At 37.3% G+C, this 16,465-nt stretch overlaps 1 pseudogene; it reads left to right on the forward strand.

Annotated features, from left to right (window-relative positions):
* The window catches only part of LOC102923827 (large ribosomal subunit protein uL10 pseudogene), a 31,625-nt pseudogene extending 15,668 nt beyond the window's left edge, over nt 1-15,957 (forward strand).
* Nucleotides 15,958-16,465: the final 508 nt, after the last annotated feature.

Genomic DNA, 16,465 nt, shown 5'->3' on the forward strand with positions numbered 1-16,465 from the left:
ATTAAAGGCATGAAAGTGACTCATTATAGGATTTTGCTGACAAGATTATCTCAAAAGAGTAAAACTATTGAGTAAAAACTAATTTTTGCTAAACATTAATTAAGTGGGTAATTAATGTGAGTGACATAGATTATCTAGTAAAACAATTATATAGTATCTATGTTTGTATGGACATGACAATGTATCTGTCCAAAAACACAGAATACCATGGCTGAAGTTACAGTTTAATCTAGTTTTTCTAACTAAAGAGGTTAGGGGTATGGTAAAAATTGAAGAAACAAATTTACTTGAATGGCAGATAAAGTTCAAAATGGCCTCATTGAAGATTTAGAGACTAAGGTGGGAGGACTGAACTCACTAAATATGGGAGTAATGCAGATATGAAACCAAACTCAAAATGAATTGTATACAATAATCGTATTTTGTTTAAGTTCTTTCTGGCAGAGATGTGATTCACATCTGGAAATACTACATACCATTTACAAGGATGTGGAAGAGAATGAGAGTCAGCCTTTTTAACGTCCTAAAATAAGTTAAGTTGTATACTTTATTTTAAGTGATGTAAACTTTCTGAAGTATTATGGCTCATATGTTCAAAAGTACAATCTTACCAGTGAACAATATAGTGTTAAGTAAGCGTTAGAGACATCACTATGCACTCATGCAGTCTTTAGAATTTCCAACTTCATAAAAATAAAGTTGTGTCTGAGAAAGTGTCACAATGCAGAGCTCCAACTCAGACATAAGATGAAATCTAGTATGGCATATTCTTCCAGAAAAAGTGGCATAAAGGAAGAGGTGAAAGAAGTGAGAATGTCCCTCAGTGCTGACATATTACTTTTCTTGTAACAGTAAGCTCTAATAAGATGCTAATGACAGAGGGAACAGGTACATGCATACTGTGACTCTTAGTTGGTAAATATCTGAAAATTTGAAATTATGTGAAATGAAGAGTTTATTTAGGAAATCAGCTACCTCAATTTGCCCAAATATAAAATATTCTGCACAAAGAGTTATTAGAAGCAATATTCTTAGGTTTTCTCTTTTTAAGTACTTTGTCAAGAAAATACTGTGCTCTTAAGAGTAATAGAAGAAGAGAGGAAAGTTAATGTTCCTAAAGAGACAACAGACTATTTGGTAGTAAAGGGTAAGTAGAGGTGACAAAAGAGAAAAAATGCAAATAGTTGTGATCTATGCACTTGCACAGAAATGTCACATGAATGTAAACTTCTCTGGAATTAAACTGAGGCTGTGGAATAAGAATGAATAATGTTAAAACAAGGCAAAACAGGAACAGGTTTCCTGGGCACTGGGCAAACAGTATTGTCAGTCTCCTAGTGGGTATATTTGATTATATTTGATGGGCTGTTCATGAATATTTGCTCAAAATATGTTGAACAAATAGGTTTTTATGGCACCATCACTATTAGTATCATTAGCACTTTTTTTTTTTTTTTTGGTTTTTGGTTTTTCGAGACAGGGTTTCTCTGTGTAACTTTGTGCCTTTCCTGGAACTTGCTCTGGAGACCAGGCTGGCCTCGAACTCATAGAGATCCACCTGCCTCTGCCTCCAAAGTGCAGGGATTAAAGGCATGGGGCACCACTGCCCAGCTTGTTAGCACTTTTAATTGACTGAGAATTTTATACATGTATATAACATGTGTTGATCAAGATCACCCCATTGCCTCCCCTTTCATTTCTCCTCTATCTCACTACTCTTTTACCTTCCTGACTTCATATGCTCTTTTTCTCAAGCCAACTGTGTCCAATTACTGTGGTGCCTATACATGAATAGCAGTAGGGTTTTCTTCGAGTTTCTATTGCTGTGATGAAACACCATTACCAAAAAGCAAGTTGAGGAAGAAAGGGTTTATTTGGCTTATACTTTCATATACGTGTTCATCTTCCAAGGAAGTCAAGGCAGGAACTCCACCAGGGCAGGGATCTAAAGGCAGGATCTGATGCAGAGGTCACAGAAGGGTACTGTTTACTGACTTGCTTGTCACTACTTATTCAGTCAACTTTCTTATAGAACCTAAGACCACCAGTCCAGGAATGGCACCACATACAATGAGGTGAGTCCTCCAGCATCAATTACTAATTAAGAAAATGTCCTTACAACTGGATCTTATAGGGGCATTTTTTTTTCAATTCATGTTCCCTCCTTTTAGAAAACTGTAGCTTGTTTCAAGTAGACATAAAACTATCCAGGACAAAGGCCATGACCTGAAGCATGGGCAGTCTCTCATGGGGTATATCCCTGAAGAAACTGATTTCCCTTTTCCTGCAGCTACCAATTGTGAAAAGCTTCTCAACAAAGAGTGAGATATTTTAGTACAGTCTCTTCTGTTTTTGCTTGTGAATAGATGTCTTCTGCTCATCTTTCCCTTTGCATAACCCACATCTTACATGGTTGGGGATTAGCTGAGCATGTTTAGAGTGGAATTTTTATGACTATCTGTTAAGTCATTTCCTGAAACAAGATGGAGTGCACAATCACTTATGACAGATTCTGACCTGAGTATCAGATCTTAATGAGTCTTGCAGAAAGGTTGCCTTCTGGCTCACTAGCTGCCTCTGTGCTCAGCAATTTAAACTGTAGTTAAACGTTAAGCACAAGAGCTCATGAGTCAGCATTAACTAAAATTCCCTTACAAAAAGTCATCTTCAGTCAATTACTCTGAATTATAAGCAAAAATGCCCAGAGTCTTATTTTTGACCTTCAACAGGAATGAGATAACACATTTTAAGTTAAGTTGTAAACTTTATTTTAAAGGATATAAACTTTCTGAAGCATTATGGCTAATATCTTCAAAAGTACAATAGCTGGGTCCAGTTAGAGTTAGCTTGAATGCAAACTTAGTCAGTTGCTAAAGGAAGCACCTGTGAGTATGAGCAGCTGTTAACCTTGTAAAATGTGATAATAGTGTGTTGTCTGCAATTATCATTGTCAAATATGCATCAGAACTGCACATGTGTGCTTACATAGTCTACAATTTAATGTTCACTGTATATGTCCACTACACATGTTACTATTGTTGCACAAATTATTTTTGTAAAAGTTTATATCATGTTAGGCATCTTCCCTGTGCTCTTTATTTCTGCATCCCTACACCTTTCTTTCTCCATCCTGCCTTCATTCTGTTTTGCAAAATGTTTTACAGAGAATACATCTGACAGAGGGCTGATTTCCAAAATATATAAAGAACTCAAAAAACTAGATATCAAAATACCAAATAATCCAATTAAAAATGATATACAGATTTATATAGAATTCTCAACAGAAGAATCTCAAACGGCTGAAATACACTTCAAGAATTGTTCAACATCCTTAGTCATCAGGTAAATGCAAATCCAAATGACTCTGAGATACCATCTTATACCTGTCAGAATAGCTAATAAAAAACACTGATGATGACAACTTATGTTGGAGAGGATATGGAGTAAGGGAAACACTCATCCACTGCTGGTGGGAGTACAAACTTGTACAGCCACTTTGGAAATTGATATGATGGTTTCTCAGAAAAATGGGAATAAATCTATCTCAAGACCCAGTTTTACCAGTTTTGCACATATATCCAAAGAGTGCTCAATCATACCACAAGGACACTTATTCAACTATGTTCATAGCAGCTAATTTGTAATAGCCAGAACCTAGATACAACCTACATGCTCCTCAACAGAATAATGAATACGAAAAATGTGGTACATTTACACAATGGAGTATTGCTCATCTGTTTAAAAAAAAACAATGACCTCATGAAATTTGTAGGCACATGGATGGAAATAGAAAAAAAATCATTCTGAGTGAGGTAAACGAGGCCCAGAAAGACAAACATGGTATGTATTCATTCATAAGTGGCTATTAGGAGTAAAGTACAAGATAACCAATCTACAATCCACAGCCCGAGGGAGGCTAGGTAGCAAAGAGGGCCCAAAGAGGGATGCATGGAGTTCCTGAGAAGGAGAAATAGAAGAAATTTCCAGGGTAAACTTGTGGCAGGAGTGAGGGGTGGAAGATAGGAACTTGAGGAACAGATTGGGCAGGCTGCATGCAGGAGGTTGTTTGGGGACGAGACAGAGGGCTAGGGAGAAACATTGGTGCCAGGGAAACTCCCAGTAATCCACAAAAATGACCCAAGCTCAGACCTGTAGCAGCAGTGAAGAGTGTGCCTGAATTGGCCATCTACTGTAATCAGATTGGTGACTGCTCTAATTGTCATCACAGAGGCTTTATCCTGCAACTGATGGAAGCAGATGCAGAGATCCACAGCCAAGTATGGTGCCGTGCTCTGGGAGTCCGCTTGAAGAAAGGGAGGAGGGATTGTAAAAGCCACATAAGAGCCAAAGGGGAGTCAAGTTATGATGGAAGAACCCAGGGACAGCTGACATGAGCTCATGACAACACATGGACTCTGGACCAACAGTTAGGGAGCCTGCATGGAACTGACCTAAGCCTTCTGCACGTTTATGACAGTTGTGTACCTTAGTCCGTTTTTAAGGCTCCTCCTAACAGTAAGATCAAGACCTGTCCCTGTCCCTTAGCTGGCTTTTGGGAACCTGTTCCCCATGCTGGATTACCTTGCCCAGCCTTTATAAATGGGAAGGAGCTCAGTCATAGCTCAACTTGATATGTCATGCTATGTTCAAGCCTATGGAGGCCTGCCCCTTTCTGAATGGAGATGGAGGAGGAGTGGATGGATGGGGAGGGTGGTAGATGGGAAGGGAGTTGTAGACAAATTTCTAAACAGTCTTATTAAATAAGAAACACAGAGCCAAATACAGAGGTAATAGCTGAAGAGATCATAATGAATATCCACGACTAGCCTTAGCTTACCACCAGCAGGAGCTTCCACAGAGAGAGCTTCTTGCCTTCTAACTTGTTTTTTTTTTTTTTTTTGGTTTTTTGAGACAGGGTTTCTCTGTGTAGCTTTGCACCTTTCCTGGGACTCACTTGGTAGCCCAGGCTGGCCTCGAACTCACAGAGATCTGCCTGGCTCTGCCTCCCGAGTGCTGGGATTAAAGGCGTGCGCCACCACCGCCCAGCCTAACTTGTGTTTTTATTACCTTCCTGTTCTGCCTTCTCATTGGCTCTAAGCCCAGCCACATGACTTCCTCATCACTGCCTGTTTATAGATACCTCCAGGTTTCTAATGTTGGTACTAGGATTAAAGGCTTGTGTCACCACGCCTGGCTCTGTCCTTTTGACCACACAGAGACTCTGCCTGCCATGTGATCAGATTAAGGGCATGTGCTACCACTGCCTGGCTCCTGTTTATGGCTATTTGACCTCTGATCTCCAGGCAACTTTATTTATTAACATACAATAAAATATCACATTTCATCACAAATAAAATATCCCCAAATTTTCCCTTCTTATTGTAATAAAAAAGTTATAACTACTATAAAAAACTATATACAATAACTATATACAATATATACAAGCATTAAATACCTCAACAATATCTACTCCATTTGACATTGACATTTGACAAACTCAGAGAAAATATTCAATTATCTATCCTATTTTGGTAAGTAATGTACCTGAATTACTTTCTATCCTAACCTATATTACTAACAGAGAACTATCTTATAATGTCTTTCAAATTTATATACTTACACCTCTTTAGTTAATTTCTTTTCTGAAATTCTTAACAAGGAAAATTATAACTATAACTATCTAATCTTCAACTATCTATAACTATAATTATCTAATCTTCAACTCTCTCAGAGACCCAAGAAGGAAATAATATTACCTGGTAAAACAGGAAGTGTAAGCAAGACTTGGGAGAGTAGACAGAGACAGCAGGCAGCCTGGACAGTCATCCAAAGTTCCTCTGTAAAGTTCAGGCATCTGTCTTTAGCTCACAGGCCTAGAGTCTCTCAGTCACTTCCCTCTGTGTCCTGTAGAATGTCTGGCAGTTTCCTCTGTTAAGCAGGAACCTGAAGGACCATTTTGCCAAGCAAAGTTCAGTGGCCACCTTCCTATGGGTTCTCCATGTCCACTTTATATAACATACTGTCAAGCATTCATTGCAAAGGCACTTTTTGCTCAGGGGCTAATTTTTGCCACAAAGAAAGCAAATTCTATAATGAGTTTCTTAAATGCCCATTATCCTCTCTGAAGTAGATTGGTGCTTCCAGGAGCAGACATATCTCACTGTCCAAAAAGTCTAAGTTTTTAAAACATTTTAAATGCAACATTCTGTAGGTCTTTGAAGTATTTGAAGATTACCTGTCTATCTGAAATATATCTATGTATACCTAGAAAACTTAACTAATATGACTATAAGTTTGATTATCATGGATGACTAATAATTTATCTGTGTTTCTTAATTATACATTACAATTTTAAATGAGCTGCCCAAACATAATACCTTAAACAAGAGTAGAAATATACATACAGTATTACAAAATTAACTTTAAATTTGTATCAATAAACTAAAATCCATAGCAATGAAAAACAATTTTAAACAAATTGTTGCTCTTTAAAAGTAGGTTCAATAATTTACCCTTTTATCCTATCATATCTATATCCTATATAGCTATATCATATACCCGCTTATTGTTTTAGAAAGATAATGACTATGACCAATGACAATTTGTAAGCAACAACCTAAACAAAGACAAACATCTATAATCCACTTTTAGCCCTGAACTTTGGCATTATGTAGAGATTGGACAACAAAGGATATAGCTACCTTTCCTAGAACTTGACAATTAACCCAAAATTTTTCTTTTCAGAATAAAGATGCCTTCACCCACAACCAGCAGGAAGCAATTTTAAGAACATGACACCCACATTCCCAAAGAGGTAGTGTGGGGCAGGTGGTTTTTGGTCTTTCAATGGGTTTTGGGTTTGGGATAGTTTTCACTGTTTAAGAGGGTTGGTTACAAGTTGTTGTTGTTAATGGTTAGGAAAAGGGCTAAGCAAAGGAGATTAGATTTAAGGTTCTTGTTTGAAAAAATACATAGAAATGATAGAATAGAGGGTAGATTATTGAATCTACTCTGAAAAGAGAAGTAAAAAGAGGATTCTGGGAAGAGGAAGGCTGAGTCAGGAGTCACCAGCAAGACACAGAGGAAGCAAGATGTAAAAGTACTGGTAAACCACAAGCCACATGGCAACTTATAGATTAATAAAAATGGGTTAATTTAAGATACAATAACTAAATAGCAAGAAACCTACCACGGCCATACAGTTTATAAGTAATATAAGTCTCTGTGTGTTTACTTGGGTCTGAACAGCTGCAGGAGCTGGGTAGACACAGGAAAACTCCAGGTACAGGGAGTAGGTGGGATTAGGGAGAGGGAGGAGGGAGGGGAACTGTGGTCAATATGTAAAATAAAAGAAAAAATGTTAATTAAAAAAAGAAAGAAAAAATTTTATAGACAGAAATACTCACAAATAAGCATTTCAAATGCAACTGATTCATAGAAGATTTTTGTCTTTCAATACATTCCTCACCTAAGGTGTGAAAGTTGTAATAGTTTTCAAATTGGACAATTAAAACTCCTGTGTTACCCCAAAATATACTCTTCCTTCAATGCCTAAAAAAAAGCAAATACTAGAGAATACTTAGAACCAAACATGTTACACTATTTGCTTGAAGTGAATTAATAATGGAAATTTCAAAATATTGAAAAAATGGCACCTTCAGATAAAGGAAATCATATGGACTGTACAAGTAGCCTTTGTTTATCCTCAAATACATTTTCATGTTCTTGCATAGGATCTGTATTCAGTTCCTAGCACCTACATGGTAGATCAGAACTATTTTATACCCTGGTGTCAGGCTATCTGACACCCTTTTCTGGCCTCTGAAGGCACCAGGTATGCATGTGGTACACAGACATACAAACACATAAATATTTTTAATCTCAAAAAAGAGAAAGCTGTTAATTTTATTACAGGACATGGCATTTAAAAGCAAGTAACAGAAAGCTACTGAAGTCACTGTGCAATTACAAAATAAACAAAATACTGTCTGTATATCATCACCACTCCCTCCCACATTCACTTTTGTTCTGTTTATCATTATGTTTAAAACAAAATGTCAAGAGTAGAGCATTGGTATATAAAAGAGAAAAATAGTTGTTTTCTCAGAAAATTTTTATCTTTTAAAAGAAGCTATAGGGCATTCATATGTATTCCTATAATTGATAGTTCATTGCATATATGTAAATTAGAAATATTATGCTCTCCTCAAAATGTTCACTACTATTTCTTCAATATTCTTGGAAAGAAAGACTTCTTGACAGAGATTCCTTTGTTGTTGCTGCTGTCAGTGTGTGTTAGGATGGAAGGGTAATCATGTGTGTATAAATGTGGGGGTCAAAGTGATGCTGTGTGTCTTCCTCAATTGTTCTCCATTTTGCTTATGGAAGCAGGGAGTCTCAGTTGAACCCAGAGCTCACAGATTCAGTTAGTCTAGCAAGTTAGTTTGCTCTGGGGATCCCTGTTTATAAAAAAAAAAAAAAGTGTTGAGATTATTGGAGGTAGTCTGCCTGACTTTGATGTGTATTTTGAGGATCTGAACCCTGGTCTGCATGCTTCTGTGGCAAGCACTTAATTAACTGAGTGAGTCAGTTCCCTAGCCCACACAGACTTTCTTGTGTTCATTGATTGGATTGCTGTACTTTAAAGAACATAACACATTAACTTATATTGTTTCTTAGTTATGTTGTGTGAGGTGATTTTATTTCATCCTTATATGAAATCACAATAAACAAATATTACTTATAAATTTTTTTCTGTACTGAAATTGTATACTAGTTCTTATTAGTTGCAAAGAATTTCAGAAACCTAAAACATTTAGTTGAAACAAAATGCAAAAGGTTATACTTAAAATATGTATTTAGTTCATACGTATGTGTGAGTATGTATACTGGAGTATCTGTAGATGCACCACATGTCTGAGGTGCCCATAGGTGTCAGAAGAGTGTTTGGATTCCCTGGATCTGGAGTTACAGACAGTAGAGATTCCACAAGTAAACTGCTGGTAACTGAACTCCTGTCCTCTGTAAGAGCAGTGAGTTCTCTATAATTGCTAAGCCATCTCCCAGCCCCAGTATTGTTCTTTAAAAGAAAAATCCCCTTTTGAATACAACCTTAAAACAGTCAGACTCTACAACAAAAATTCTGTTTCTAAGTCATTTCTCAGAGCACTTTCTAAGTCCATGCTATCAGAAACTTGGTCAGCTGAGTACCTAATGTCTTTATTCCCATCAGACCTTAACTTCTAGATCTGAATTTGCTTATTACAATGAATAAATCAAGTCGACAGCTGAATGTCCAAAAAGCCTTGGCTGCAGAGAGCTTTCATTGTATAGAGATGGAACAGTGATTCAGAGGCATGCCTCTCACTACATTGCTCGTACCCCCTGCTTTTAACTCATTTGATGCTCTGAGCAGAAGGGTAAAGTGGTATTTTAGATGCACAGACATTTGCTCTGGTCTTTCATAAACTTTCTATTTTATTGCGATGAACAGTGAATCATAACTGATTGTAAGGAAGCATAAGGAATTAATGTCAATCTAACTAAATGGTTACCATCCAGCATATGCTGACACCAACGCAAAGGTAGTTTTGAAGGTACTCTTAATCAGTAATGAATGTTTTCTTGATTACCACCCCCTGCTTCTTCTGGGCTTTATATCTAATCTCCTTTGGACAATTGCATTGATATTATCTGTCACTCAACATATAAATTAGAACTCTAAAATCTATAAGGAAATAAGAGACTGAATTGAGAATAGAACTACTTAAATAATTGAGCTTAAGATGCCATAGTGAATTGTATTGAATGTAGTATTGGGATTCATTTGCTTTGGCAGCTTTGTTTCAAGGTAATTATTCCCAAAGAAGAAGCCCTGATCAGCTGGCAAATAAAGCAGAGAAGTTTGGGAATACAATACAGAGATAAGGACTTTTTATAAGATAGTGAAAAGAGTGGAATACAATCATGATTTTGTAATGCAAAGCTCACACTGGGGTGTGCAATAAGTCAATAGAACAGGACCTTTGTAGTGAAAGAGACACACAATTTTCAATCATTACCTGGAAAAAGAATAAGGGACACTTTTCTGTGATGGCAGCGAGAACAGAAAAATAAAAATATTCTGGTTGGTCCTGAGTGAGGACAGTAAAGTGTAACACGGTTGATCCATCAATTTGTGATAGTAGCTATTTCGACAAATCAACTTTTTGATTTTTCATTTATGAATCTGAATTGTATGAACCATTAATTACTTATAAACTGAATCAAGAAAATAAACAAACCTCAAACATTTTTCAACTAAGTTGTTACAGATTTTATCACCATATTTCAGATAATGCTGGAAAAAGAGTACTTAGTAGAATCCTTTAAAAATAAATATTGAATAAATTATGTATTAAGTAATAATAGTCTATCAGTTAATATGTACCTTGGATAATCAAAAACTCTACTTGACTATTTAATATGTGTTTAATTTTAAAACCATTCAGAAATACACACATTGCATATGTACACATATATGCAAACAATATAATCATCTTTTCATATCTATTATGTTTAGGTCCTATTTTATATATGAGAGAAATAAGGCAGAAGGATATTGTTGTCAATTATCAAGGTCTGGCTTCCTCTGCCTAGTAATATGTAATACAGTTTGTTCAGAAACAGTACATCCTTATCTATCTAAATAAACAATTTATTTATTTAGGATACTCACTGTCCATTGGGATTTTTGAAGGAACGGATTAATGTGTAGGCTCAAGGTTCAAGTAGCATCTAGAAAATTTTCCTTTTCCTCTGTTCTTGCAATGACTCAGCTCTACTGCCTCATGTGAGAAGGACTGGTTCTGCCCTAATAATACTGAGAATAACCATTTGTGTAGGATTTTTTTAGCAAATTGCTAATATTAATTATTACTTACATAATTAATAATTATGTAATTAATAGGAATTAATTATTATTAATTAATTACTGTTTTACATAATAATTAATAATAATTAATTACTATTGAGCAAGTGACAAGATTTACAATCACAAAGGAAATAAAGGTCTGGGCATATCAATGAGGGGTTTTCTAGGTTAGGCTCAATGAGTTGGGAAGACCCACCCTAATCATAGTTGCCACAGATTCTTTTGGCTTGGGAGTTTGAATAGAATATAAAAAAGAAAATTATCTAAGTGCTAACTCTCATCATCCTTCATTATTCCGTGTTTCCTGATTCTGGATGAAATTTAATCCTTTTCCTCAGACTCCTACAGTCTTAATTTCCTCCAAGAGAATAGTCTGTACCCTCAAAGCATGAATGAAAATACACTCATCCTTACTTAATTTGTTTTTTATTAGATATTTTATTATAGCAACAAGACAAGCTAACTAATGTAGTTGCTGATTCTAAAGTATGAGGGCATGCTGGCAAGAGCAATCAACCTCCCTCGTGTATCTAATTTCACACGGGTTCAGCAGAGCCACTGATCCACAAGGAACTTTTGGTACAGATTATTGAGCTAGAACACAAAGATGTATATGTACACACTGGACTCTAGACATAAAATCTTCACCATGCCTCAGTGAGGTTGCCTCTTTGCTTTAAATACATATTACTCTTATAAATTAGTTATTTTCACATTCAATTTTAATGACTTATGTTAAAGTAACAAAACTTAAATTCCACATTAGGTTTGTGGATTTGTATTCTCCCATACTAGATGTGAAAGATGTACACCAAGGAGAGAAAAGTACAATCTTTTGGTCAATCTTCTTTCTAGTTTTCAGCATCTCCAAACTTAGAGATTGGAATAAGGTTGTTGGAGTAGAGACCATGATTCATTGAGTGTAGCATGTTTCTAAAATGCAAGAGTGAACCACAAAACTAAAGCACAAAAGACAGGGAAGAGGAAGACATTGGCTCATCACTGAGGAAAATCTTGAGGGACAGTTATTATAGGGCTTAAATTTAATTGCTAAAGCAATGGGAAACAACTTGAGAGGTTTTAGACCAGCTATTCTCAAGACTAGTAATGGCTTCTATATCTGTAAATCAGATAGGCACTGTCCAAGTCAATATTGTAATTGAGTCATTCACAGGCCTTGGAAGAATTATCCATGTGACATATTCTTCTGGAAGCAAACAATGAACAACAACAACAGAAAATGTTTTCTGCATGTTTCCCAGATAAGTACATTTCTATAGCCCAGAACTCGAGCATTATGCCACTCAGTTTTAATGTTGGTACTAATCCCACTCATCTCTAAGCAATGAACCTCTAACTCTATTTGTTAAATGTGTGGTGATATCAGATTTATTTTCTATGCACAATATCCCACTTCCCCCCCAAAAAAAAGACAAAAAGAAAAAAAAAAGGAAAATGAGCCAGACATGTGGCAACAGAAGCTGATTCTGAATGATTTGAGGACATGGGGATTGTGGTTGTTTGAATGAGAAATGTATTCTATACACATAGTAATGTACAGACTCAGTCCCTATTTTGGCAGTGCTGTTTGGAGAGGCTGTGGGGAGGTGCAGTCTTGCTGGAGGAAGTATCTCACCTGGGATGGGCTTTGAGCCTCATCACACTTTCAGTTCCCCCTCTGCTTCATGTGCTATTTCAGCTCTCTGCTCTTGCCATGATACCTTCCACTTCCTGCCATGCTTCCTCATCATGAAAGACTCTCATCCATCTGGAGGTAAGCTGAAATAAACTCTTTTTCCAAAGAGTTGGTTTTGATCCTGGCATTTTATCACAGCAATAGAAAACAAACGAATACAGGGATATTACATTCCACATTTTCTGCTTTCTTTCTCTTTGATATTTGAGAGCATTAACAATTTCCCTCTATGCAGTATACACATTTATGGCTGGGTTTTACATATGTTCTCTTTCATGACAATGTGTTTTTCCTCATATATCAAAATCATCACTTGGATAACACGGTTAACAAACCACATTCTGGAGGCTAAACTTTTTTGTCAGTATGTTACATTAAAGATTACAAAGACAGGCATTTCAGAAATGAGAAAATGTTTACAATCAAAGTTCTGCCGAAAGCAATTCTAATGCAGTTATGTTTAAGGATACCACTATGGACCTTCACTTTATTTAAATGCATCAGGTAGGTAACTGAACGTTTTGGTCACTGCATTATTCTAAGTAGCTTTGTCTTTGCCACAGGAAATTGGTCTTGAGGGTAGAAGACGTGAAACATGAAAATCAAATGCTATGAAGGACAAGGAAGCACCAATTCAGGGGGTGTGACTCTCAAAGGTCTTTGACGTCAGTGAGGCAGCCTGCAAATGGGATGGGAAGGAGGATTCATTCTTTCTTGCTATGCTGGGAGGTCCCAGAAGTGTTTCAAGGGATCCAGTACAATGCCAAGATCTATCACAGTCCAAATGCTTTTCTTCACTGTGTTCTACTCACCAGTATGAGAAATTAAATAAGGAAGGCTATGCCAAGACAATGCCCAGAGGCTTTCACTAGCTAAGGAATAAGAAAACTTTTGAAATATATTACCATATACAAATTATTGATGAAATACCTTTTTGTTAAGTTAATTCCAGAATAAAAAAAGTAACCTTTTCTCAAAAGACAGCGTGTTCCAGTGGGGCTGACAGTTCCCTGGATTCAACACTCATCCCTGCTTGTTACTGCTTTTGAAAAATTTAGTTGTAGCGGAAACATCCCCAACTGAAAGCAATCAATATAAAACCATTTTCCTCACATTGTAGAAACGGAGAAAATATTGAAATACCAGAAAATTTTCCACCAACACAGAAATCTGAAGATGACCTCTATTTGAGCCATTTTTGTTTTCCACATGAAATACTTTTTCCATTTCAGCAAAGACATCTCTGAAAATCAAGACACGAGAAAGCAGTTCTGCTTTTCTCCTCCTCAAATAAAATCTTCTAAGATGCTTTACTTTGGGAAGTTATTTCACTATGCAATCTAGTGCCACCTATTCATGCACTGTTTTTACATTGGTTTGGAAAATAAAACTTAAATATTGCTATATTTAATTGTATACGTGTACCGATGAGTTCTTGTACATGAAAGTGTACGTGTGTGCATGTAGAAGTGAGAGAAAAACTTGGTTCTCTTTTCTTTAGTGGCTTTCTACCTTGTTTTATGAGACAGTTTCTCATTGGCCTGAAATCTACAAAGTATGTGAGGGTGGTTGACTAGCAAGACCCAGGGATGCTCTGTGGTTGGCCTCCCTGGTCCTGGGAGTAGACGCATCTACCACCATGTCTTGCTTGAACTCTGATTATCATGCTTATACAGTAAATATTATACTGACAGATCTATCACTTCAGAACCTTTATCATATGATTAACATGTATTTATATGAGATTTTTTATTTGTATGTGACATAATAGCCTAAAAATGGAACAGAATTGATGAATAAGCAATACATTACAATTTGACCACAGAAATAGAGAAACATAGAAACTTATAAAGACGGTTAGCTCTTATAGTTTTGACATAGGTATTGTATATGCACTTTTTCAGTTAAATGTTTATTACTAAGATACTCCTGTTAAAAAGGCCTTCTGCATATGTTATGGTTATGTAACTCAGTGTTTGTGTGATACTACCAACAAGGGGGGGTTGGGGGGTTGTTTTTGACTTTTACCTGCTTTGGGGAGACTTGTCCTCCTACTGGGTTGCTTCCTCCAGCCTGAATATAAGGAGAAGTGCCTATCTCATTGCAAATTGTTGAGACCAAGATTGGAAAAAGCACAGGGACAAATAGCCAAACTAGTGGAAATACAGGAACTATGAACCAATAGCTGAGGAGCCCCCAACTGGATCAGGCCCTCTGAATACGTGAGACAGATGATTAGCTTGAATTGTTTGGGAGGCACCCAGGCAGTCAGACTGGGTCCTGTACTTAGTGCATGAGCTGGCTGTTTGGAACCTGGGGCCTATGCAGGGACACTGCTCAGCCTGGGATAAGGGGACTGGACCTGCCTGGACTGAATCTGCCAGGCTGAGCTGAATCCCCAGGGGAGTCCTTGCCCTGGAGGAGATGGGAATGGGGGGTGGGCTGGGGGAAGGGCGGGGGGGGGGTGGCAGGAAGAGGGAGGAGAGGGGAATCTGTGGCTGATATGTAAAATTAAATCAAATTATCAAATTAAAAAATATTGTAAATATGTCTGAAAAAAAAAAAGAAGAAGAACACTTGCCTTGCATCTGATCCAAGTTAGGTTCCCGGAACCCACATCACAATCAGCCATAATTCCCACACCAGGAGGTCCAGTGCTTTCTTGTGACATCTGCAGTCATCTATATTCATATACACATACTCACACATAAACATGTAAGTACAAAATAAAATAAAACTTTTAAAAAGCTATATGCCTCTCTTGCCAGGCATCCTCATTAGAGTGCCACCGTCTTTAAACCCCTGCGTGGCAATCCCTGATGCACCACCATAGTGCCCAGGGAAGACGGCGACCTGCAAGTCCAGGGGCACCATTGAAATTCCGAGTGATGTGCAGCTGATAAAAACTGGAGACAAAGTAGGTGCCAGTGAAGCCACACTGCTGAACATGCTGAACATCTCCCACTTCTCCTTTGGGCTGATCAGCCAGCAGGTGTTTGACAACCGCAGCATTTACAACCCGGAAGTGCTTGACATCACAGAGCAGACTCCGCACTCCCGCTTCCTGGAGGGCGTCCAAAATGTTGCCAGTGTTTGTCTGCAGATTGGTTACCCGACTGTTGCCTCGGTGGTGCACTCTGTCATCAATGAGTACAAGCGGGTTCTGGCTTTGTCTGTGGAGACTGCGTGCACCTTCCCACTTGCTGCAAAGGTCAAGGCCTTCTTGGCCGATCCATCTGCGTTTGCGGTTGCCACCACTGCTGCTCCTGCTGCTGCAGCCCCAGCCAAGGCTGAAGGCAAGGAAGAGTCGGAGGAATCAGATGAGATATGGGATTTGGTCTCTGACTAATCCCCTCAAAACAACCAACTCAGCCAGCTTAATTTGAGAAACACGGAAATAAATAAAAGCTACTTCTGTTTTAAAAAACAAAACAAAAAGCTATATGTCATTTACACCACTGGATGCCCAACATCGTGGGCTGTGTTTATTTGGTCTTCTTAGACCTTTAACCTACCTCAAAGAACAGGCAGAAACGCATGTACAAATGTCAAAATCTAAGACATAATATATATATAATAATAAGACATAATATATAAAAATCATACATGATGAAAATGTATTTTTAGATTAAGACGGTCTCAGGCATGAGCCCAAGCTGAACTTCTAACTTTAAAAAGGAACAAGATTTTTAAAAGATGAAAAAAAAAAAAAAAGAAGAAGAAATATGTGTACACACATATTGACCTTCGAAATCTCTGAGCATCTTTAGATAATTACAAATTGAATGAGTAATTATTTATAATATAGAGCAATTGCAAAAGATGATTTCCGAAAGGCCTAAAAATATATTCATTTA

Source organism: Peromyscus maniculatus, chromosome 1, assembly GCF_049852395.1.
Source record: "Peromyscus maniculatus bairdii isolate BWxNUB_F1_BW_parent chromosome 1, HU_Pman_BW_mat_3.1, whole genome shotgun sequence".
Classification (NCBI taxonomy): domain Eukaryota; kingdom Metazoa; phylum Chordata; class Mammalia; order Rodentia; family Cricetidae; genus Peromyscus; species Peromyscus maniculatus.